Here is a 7,111-nt window from a genome sequence, read left to right on the forward strand (position 1 = left end):
TGTACCATCAGCTATAGAGGAATACAAATCCCACTATCCCAGCAATATATTATAGAGCACCATGTGTGGGAAAGTGCAGGCTTACCTGAGCAGTCTTCCAGCAACTTGCTTCTGAGATCGGGCCTGACTATCAGCGGCTGTCATCCGCCCACAACTGCTCATCCTTACTTCTTCTCCCCGCGTGCCTTGCCGATCGTGGATGGGCAGGAAATGTGAGGCGGGGAGGAGGTGCGGTGCGTGGAGCGTGGATGCGAGCGGGTCTGGCAGCGGCGAGCGTGAGGTGGGGAGGAGGTGCGGCGCACAGCGTGTGGAGCTGTGAACAGGGCCAACTGATCGGAAGCCGATTAATCGATTATTGAAAAAGTTGACAACTTTTTCAATAATCGATTATAATCGATTATGTCGATTAGTTGTTGCAGCCCTACTCCTGTCTACATTGACCCTGACCATTTCCTACTCTTTCCAAATCTAAAAAAAGTTTTGGCTAACACAGAACTTTAAAGCTGAATTCCAAGAATTAAAAAAAAATACACCCTTGCAGGAGGACCCCCCTCCCCTCAGGGGTAAGATGTAATACTTATCTTATTCCTCGCTCTGGCACTCTTCTTCTCTCTGACTCTCCTGGTTGTGGATTGCTGGTCCTGCATTGTACATGATGAAGAGAAGCAGCTTCGGGGGACCGGTCACACAGCAATGTGGATGTGAGGGGTTAGGAAAGTATTAAAGCTTATTCCTCAACCCTTGGACTCAATGAGCTTTTAACCCTTGCAGTTAAATACCCCACTGCAAGGGGGCCCATATCAGGGTTCTAAAGGATAGAAATATAATAGCTGCCACTGCAGACGTTTATTTACGGTGCAACACTGTCATCATTACCTTTCTTCTCTACTTACTGTGAGACTGACCTGTAATAATGGCCATAACAGACCTCCCCATCATTGTATGGCTGCATGTTTGCTTCAGCTTGCTAACTATTGAAAGAAGAATGAAGATGACAGTCCCACGGATTCCAGCTTTCAAGTCACCAGTGACAATTTTCATATTGATATACTGACTGGGTTCCTTCACCATCTCTCCAGCAAAACTGCTTGACACAAGGAGGTTGACTTGCCCATTGGCTTCCTGTGTTTCACAGACACTCTGTTACTGAGTTCTTCATACTGGAGTTCCACTTCTGCCATATCTCTCATAAAGGGATCTTGTGGATAATTTAACCCAGCAACATCTATCCAGAACCAAACTATTATTGGGCGGAGTGACTCTTTAAACGTCCTGGTATCCTGGAAACCCAAGGACCCACAAGGCAGGGTCACTTCCTCCTCTGAAAGCTCAGCGTCCCTTTATGTTTAATAAACCCGGCTTTGTTTGTGTGCAATCATTGTCGTGTTTGTAAACAGAATCCTTCTACAATGCCACCGGTTGCTGCTTATGTATGTTGTTGTTTTGATTTCATTTCACAATGGGATGTGTAATCTTCGATTATTGTGTCTGCAGTAACTGTGCTGTAGAGAGAGCTAACCAGGAATGATTAATTGATATTAATAACGGGCATTACTTAGTAATAGATGTCTCACAATACACTGTAGCCATCCCAGAAGATACATTATATTTTAATATCCTCCATTATAGTCTTTGCTGCAGTTTTTGTTATCTTTTTATCTGCAGGTTCCTCTTTCTCCTTCACTAGATTCCAGCTCTGGAAAGAGATTATACTAAATCAAACACTACAACAGGTTAGAAACCCTCCGCAGGTTGTGATTAGTAACAGGAGAACATTGTTGTAATAAGTATTCACAAAGAGCCTGAAGACGGAGTAGTGTTGGTAAGAAGGGACTGCGGTGCTGATGCTTCCTTTTAGGAAAATCTTTTTATATAAATACCTTGCAAGTATGGGGAGCAATCCCATCAACCCACCTCTGCCAGGGAGGCATTACGCCCCAATCTGAATGTTATTTGGCAGCATATTTAGAAGTGTGCATACTGCATGTGCTGCCTATACTTTTGGATAGATGAACTCATAAGATGAATACACTGCTGCAGTTTTGAAAACAAAACACATGGACCTCAACCTAGAGGGGCATAGATAAAGTCTAACTCTAGCCAAGGTAATTCTGGTGGAAAGAGTGGGAAAGAATTGGTTTCTAGTCCTGACTTTGAACTTGTAGGGGAGATTTTGCCTTACTTCCTGTCCCTGTGATGTCCGTACAATGAAAGTGGGGGTTGTCAACATGACAGGAAAGCTCAGCAATAACAAAATTGTCAGAAATTCTAACCGTTCCCTACTCTGCTAAAAGAGTGTCTTGGGGAGATTTCCCCTCACTTCCCGTCCTGGGAGGGCAGGGCTAGCCTGGAATGTGACCTTCCATGTGACCTGGACCTTCTAGACCTCTGGGTAGTGTGATAGTTAGATGCTGAGCACTTTCCAGGTCCAGGGCCATGGCACAGCCCTCGTGTTACCCAGTTTTTAAAGACTTTAATGAATACATTGTGTGGACCGAGCATCAGATGCTACTACTTTTATTTGAACAGACGAGCAACTGTGTCACTAACTGCAGGGTCACGCGCAGGCATTCTGCACTCCATTCCCTTCTTTTCAGTGTAAGGTTTGTGAGTGCCCATGTTTTTTTTTTAGCTTGAATTCAGTTAAGTTGCCTCTGTATCATTTGCCAAATTTTACTGCAGATCCCCACAATACAACATTCTGTCATCATGGGACAAATTGGTTCTGTCTCTGGTACCAAAGACTCTGGCCTGGTGGCTCAGGAATCCACTTTGGGAGCTTAGTTAATCCTGCCTCCCACTGCCTTGGAAGATCTTTACAACAGGTGCTAGTCTAAAGGGCTGGGAGGGAGTCCTGGACACCTTGTCAGTGCAGGGGGCTTGGTTGACAGAGGAATCTCAGCTTCCAATCAACATTCTGGAGATGCAAGCAATTTGCTTTTCCCTGCCATGCTGTACACTCCAACTGGAGGGTCAGCCACTCAGGACCCAGCCAGACAACGACACTGCATTGGAGCACATCAACCACCAGAGGAGAGGAAACAGAAGTCTTACAATGGCAAGAGTGGTAGAAGAGACTCTAGCCTGGGCAGAACTCTATGTTCCAGCCTTGCCCACCGTTGACATTTCAGGTGTGGAGAATGGGCAGACAGACTAGCTCAGCCAAGAGAACCTGGATCCAGGTGAATGGTCCCGACACCCAGAAGTGTTTCAGTACCTGTGTCACAGGTGGTGATGGAATGGTTCGAGGACAAACTGGATAGGTTTGCCTTCAGATGCAGAGATCCTCTGGCAGAAACAATGGATGCCCTGGTGGTTCAGTGCGGTCAGTTCAGCCTAGTCTATGCCCTTCCTTTTCTGAAACACCTTCCTTGTCAACTCTGCAGGATTGGGATGGAGGGTATTCCAGTAATCCTCAGCTCTGGACTGGCCCAGACGGATGTGGTACTCCAGCTTGATCAAACTTCTGACAGACACCCCATGGGCTCTTCCAGATCAACCCGATCTCCTATCTGAAGGACCAGTTTACCACCCTGCTTCACAGTCGCTGGCTTTAACGGCATGGCTGTTGAAACACAAGTCTTGAGAGACTGATTCAGTAATTCCCATGTTGTTAAAAAGGACGAAGTCTGCCTCTCAGAAGGGCTACCACCGCACATGGAAGGCTTTGTTTGTTTTGTGTGAGGAAAGGAGATTTTAACCCAGGAAATACACAATTGGAAGAATTCAGACCTTTCGGCAATCAAGTCTGTATCAGCATTTTGGCATTGAGTACCATCAAGAGACAAATCTTGGCCCTTGCAATCTTTTTCCAAAGACTGATAGTTCCCCATTTATTGGTCAATACTTTTCTACAGGGTGTCTTTCATGTGGCCCTTTCTGTACAACCATCCGTGACTCCTTGGGATCTGAATTTGGTTCTGTTAACACTTTAGAGACTGCCTTTAAACCCATCAGAGATATTCTTCTTCCCACACTCACTCAGAAGGTTGCATTCCTTGTTTCCATCACTCCTTCCTTCGTAAGGTAGTTTTGGCCTTTCACCTTTTCCATCTCTCTTCCCAGCTCTTTCAATTTCAGGAATTTTTCTCTTACTACCTGGATGTAGTTTGTGGTGCGTGGGTTTGCCTCTCAGACCTCCTTCCGTTACAAAGACTGATCCTCTTTTTGTCATTCCTGCTGGTCTCTGTAAAGGAAAAGCAACTTCTCCCTCCACCAATTTTTGGTGGCTCGGATAGATCATTGCTCAAGCTTAAGGTCTTCAAGGATAAGGTTCCACCTTTTCCTGTCAAGGAGCAATCTACTAGGTCTGTGAGTGCTTCATTGTCCTTTTGGTCATCAGGCAACTGATGATTGTTTTTGACCAAAGTGCAGAAAAAAAGGCGCAGGGTGGAAGATTTTCCTCGAACAAACAAAATTCTGACAGTTTTCATGTCAGAATTCCATTCATTCTAAAATCGAATGTTAAAATCCCTGATAGAATTTTTCTATCCAGTTACCATTGTATGGACAGCTTTAGGCTGGCCGTACATTATAAGAATTTTGGCCATTTCACATTAATCAGATGAACCTCTTACAGCAGGTGGCCCTGCCATCTCAGCAAAATTCGACTCACTAATGGACATCTGTCAAGTTGGCAGGACCACGCAGTGGAAGGTATTTGACCAAACAGTGACTTCAGCCTTTCAGGATCATGTATTCTGACAGCGGCAGGCGATGGCTGTTAGAATACCAGGCTGCTGTGGGAGATTGGTCTCGCAGGTTGAACAATAAATACAATGCCTGGCCGAAAAAACAACAAAAAAAGTTACCGATAATGTTCTGGGGTTGGTCAGGTTTACCAATTTTATGTCCCAGAAAAAGACACCGGAATATACTGAATGATCAGGTTTTTCCATCAATGGATTTTTTTTCCGTCCCTGATGACACATTGGGCATGTTCCAAAATGGCGATGCCAGGATTCATCAGGTTCAGGGAGCATGAGACATCATTGTCACACATGGATTGGCCACCACAGAGTCCAGACCTTAACCCCATTGAGAATCTTTGGGATGTGCCAGAGAAGACTTTACGTACTGGACCGACTCTCCCATCATCACTACAAGATCTCGGTAAAAAATTAATACAACTCTCGACAGAAATAAATGTTGTGACATTGCATAAGCTTATCGAAATGATGCCACGGCGAATGTGTGCCTTAAAGGTTCAATTAAATATTAAAGGGTGTAACTTTTTTTTGGCCAGGCAGTGTATGTAAGAGTGTTTGGCCAGATTTACCATTAAACGTACTCCGTGTCAGGTTATGTGAACTTGCTTTGATCTTGAGCCACAGCAGCAAGACCTTGCCCAGTGGCAGGCTTCTATTTCAGCTACAGGCCCAGAACTCTTTGCCTTACCTTTACCTTAGATGAGATAATCATTCATACTTTTGCATTCCCTTTTTTTTCTCCAACAGATTTAAGTGCTTCTGTTTGCTTTGCCTAAATTCAAAAATAAACCCATCAAGAAGCACTGTTAAGTGTCTCCGTGTCTGGATCATGTAACATATTTATGTTCCAAACTCGGAAGCCGAAAGCCACAGCCCGAGCATTATAGCGTTGCCGGCATTAATAAATTATAGATCGCAAGGCTGAGAGAGGGAAATTGCTGTCACTAAACCTCCGTTTCATTCTCCCAATTCTCCTCCTTGTGGATGTTAACTCAGAAAGCATCACTCAATGACTCGTTAGTTTGATAAACTGTCATAAGCGAGCAGCTACAATGGGAACGAGGAACACAGCAGCATTTATGAGGCTCAGGGGACTTCTGCAAACACAAGAAGTCTTTAGGAGCTGAAACAGAGCCAGGAGTTCTGAATCTTTCATTTCTTCTTTTTTTTTTCTTTCTGTTGCTGCAGAAATGTCACAGCTGAAAAATAGAAGCTGCTGTTCCCTGTAGGTTTCATTTTACTTCCCCGGTTTTCCAGTTTCTGTAGTGGAATTAGCTTTGTGCTCAGCGTGACAAAAAGAGGAGCCATTCTCAGTCTCCGGTGCCTTAGCCAGCCCCATTTACATGCTCACTGGAAGCCAGGTGATGAGGATTTCACAAGGAAAAGTTCAAAGGCAGGCGGCGTGTCCCAGCCGAGACTGACAAGGGCTCCAGCTCACAATCCCCGCTCCGGTGCAAATACTTGTAGTATTAAATGAGTACTTTTTTTTATCACCAAATCACATCACATTTGGGGTTGAGCGGAGATGATAGAGGCGTCTGGTGTTCAGAGCTACAGGTGGGCCAGAGACACACATGGTAAAGGGGGGGGGGGGGGGGGGGAATCCAAAAAAAAACACATGTCCTTTTTTACCACCCAGCGTCAGAGTCAGTCCTTCAGGGTTGAAGTAGAACTCCAACCAAGGACTATTTTGTAAAAGTTTGGGCAGAATAGAAAAAACAAACTTAGTAATTTTCGGTAAATGATCAGTTTGACATTAAAACTCAGCTCTAGCTATATACATAGAGAAAGGAAGAGTCAGGTTATCGGTCAGGTCTCTATCGCTGCCTGTGTCTTTGGTGAAGAGATTTCTCCTTAATATTGTGCCCCCATCTATGGCACAGGACACCATTGGAAGTCTTTTGAGCAGAGACCCCAGACACAATACAAATATGTTTTCTTCAGTAGAGTGGATAAGCTCTAGACAAATCTCAGCACACCTGGGCAACTGACCAATAACCCTGTGCGGCCCTATTCATCTACTGATTTGATGCAATAAGCTGCATCACCACTAGAGGTCGCCTGTGTATTATGTATATGTACAGGACAGGTGTAATTGTGTAGTTATAAACCTTGTAATGGTTCCTCCACCTCCTCCTCCTATCTATTATACCCAAACACAGAGCTCAGATGCAGCATGGACCCGCTTTACACTGGCCGCCTCTCCTGTGTATTATGTATATGTACAGGACAGGTGTAATTGTGTAGTTATAAACCTTGTAATGGTTCCTCCACCTCCTCCTATTTATTATACCCAAACACAGAGCTCAGATGCAGCATGGACCCACTTTACACTGGCCGCCTCTCCTGTGTATTATGTATATGTACAGGACAGGTGTAATTGTGTAGTTATAAACCTTGTA

The sequence above is a fragment of the Nanorana parkeri genome, unplaced genomic scaffold (genome assembly GCF_000935625.1).
Source record: "Nanorana parkeri isolate BGI_ZX_2015 unplaced genomic scaffold, ASM93562v1 scaffold992, whole genome shotgun sequence".
Classification (NCBI taxonomy): Eukaryota; Metazoa; Chordata; class Amphibia; order Anura; family Dicroglossidae; genus Nanorana; species Nanorana parkeri.